The 2,202-nt window shown below is 37.1% G+C and overlaps 1 protein-coding gene across 1 annotated transcript in view; it reads right to left on the bottom strand.

Annotated features, from left to right (window-relative positions):
- The window catches only part of CYFIP1 (cytoplasmic FMR1 interacting protein 1), a 107,399-nt gene that overhangs the window by 62,974 nt on the left and 42,223 nt on the right, over window positions 1-2,202 (bottom strand).

Below are 2,202 nucleotides of genomic sequence, written 5' to 3'. Positions count from 1 at the left end.
TAATAAAAAATGTGTAAGACCTCAAAACAAAAATACTACCCCCAAAATTCGACAGAAAGTTCCCAATGAATGGAGAGATAGATTATGTTCGTGTACAAGAAAGCTTGGTATCTTTAAATGCCCATTCTCCCTAAAGTGATCTATATATTCAATGGAATCCCAAACAATATTCCAGGAGGAAAAATGGTTTTTTAGGGATTGTATGTATAAATCAGCAAACCAATCCTAAAACACATTTCGAAAGGTGAAAAGATGATACAGCCAAGACTATCTTGAAGGACAAGACTGGAAGATGCACATTTCTAGGTTGGCAGACCTGTTAGAAAGCTCCAGCAATTAAGGCACTGTGGCCCTGGAGCAGGGATGGAGGTCAGGGGCAGGACAGAGAACCTGGACAGAGCCACAGACGGACACCTGACTTATGACCTGGGTAACACTGCAGAGCAATGGGTGGGGGGAAAAGTCTTTGCAATAAATGAGTAGGGCCACTGGATATCCACTTAGGGAAAAACCCAAGCATGTCAACCACTACCCCCACCATACACAGAGGCCAGTTCCAGGGGGATTATAGATCTAGACACAAAAGAAAACAGAAAGCTTCCAGAAGCTAACAGTAGAAAATTCTCCTGAACCTGCTGTCTACAAAAATTTCTTTAAGGAGCCATTAATGAAGAGATTGATACATTGGACTACACTAAAATAAGAGCTTTTGTTCATCAAATCGCACCATTAAGAAAGTGAAAGGTGGCAGGGGGTGGCAGGGGAAGAAGATGTTGGTACGAAGCTTCAATTATGCAGGATAAACAAGTTCTGGAGACCTAATGTACAACATGGTGACTATAGGTAACAATACTGTATTACAAACTTGAAATTTGCTAAAAAAGCAGATCTTAAATGTTCTCATCACAAAAGAATGATCAGTCTGTGAGGTGAAGGATATGCTAATTAGCTTGATTTAATCATGTCACAATGTACACATATATCAAAATATCGTGTTGTATACCCTAAATATATAACATTTTTATTTGTCAGCTATACCTCAATAAAACTGGAGGAAAAAGTGAAAAGGTGAGCCATACAGGGGAGAATCCAAGTATTTCAAAGCACAAGTACCCAACAAAGAACATGTCTCCAGAATAATACATAAAGAACTACACATCAATAGCGGAAGGAAGAGCAGAAGTCTCGAAGAGGCACTTCACAAAGGGAACGCCCGAAAGGCTAATTACATGGAAAGCCATTGTGGAAACGTCAACTAAACTACAAAGAAAGACTAGCCAATAAAATCACTATGACAAATATACTTCTGTTGTTTATAAACCATCCAGTCTATGGTATTTTTGTTATAGCAGCCCACACTAAGATAGGAATATTGTGAATAAAATTACTATGTACATTCAAATACAAGTTTTTGTATGAACATATGTTTTTCATTTCTTTTGGGGAGGAGGGGAGGGGCTAGGTCCAAAAATAAGTGTATATTTAACTTTTAAGAAACTGCCACAGTATTAAATAGTTCTACCATTTTACATTTTCACCAGCAGTGAATAAACTCCATGTAGGTTTGCATTAACACTATATAGTTTAGGAAAGTAACGTGTTAATAATATTCAGTTTTCTACAAATACTATACATCTTTAGTTATTAAAATGTTTCATTTCATCCAGTGAAGTTTTATTTCATCTAATCGGGCTTGCTCATTTCCTATTAGGGTTAGCCCTGGGTATTTCATGTTTCTATTATGAAAGGGAACCCTTTTTAGTTTATGTTTCAATTGTTCACAATTGTCTTTCTTAAAAAAATACTTTATTTTTTAGAATAGTTTCATTTATTTTTTTCCAAGATCAAGGCATAGGCAGATTCAGTTACTGGGAAGGCCCACTTCCTGGCTGTCTTCTCTTTGTCACTGCACCTGGCCAAAGGGGCAGAGGAACTCCCTGAGGCATTTCTGTAAGGACACTACTCCTATTCATGAGAGTTCCACCCTCATGACCTAATTATATCCCAAAAGCCTTACCTCCTAACACCATCGTATTGAGAATTAGTTTTCAACATATGAATTTTGGAGAGACAAAATATCCTGTCTATAGCAATCTCAAAACTGGGGGGGAAAAACAAATATTCATCAGTAGATCAAAGGATAAACAAAATGTGGTATATCCATACTAATGGAATAATATACAACAAACAAAGAGGAATGAA

The sequence above is a fragment of the Propithecus coquereli genome, unplaced genomic scaffold (genome assembly GCF_000956105.1).
Source record: "Propithecus coquereli isolate 6110/MARCELLA unplaced genomic scaffold, Pcoq_1.0 Scaffold28, whole genome shotgun sequence".
Classification (NCBI taxonomy): domain Eukaryota; kingdom Metazoa; phylum Chordata; class Mammalia; order Primates; family Indriidae; genus Propithecus; species Propithecus coquereli.
Note: the sequence above shows the minus strand (reverse complement) of the source record. Positions and strands in the feature narration are given on the sequence as shown.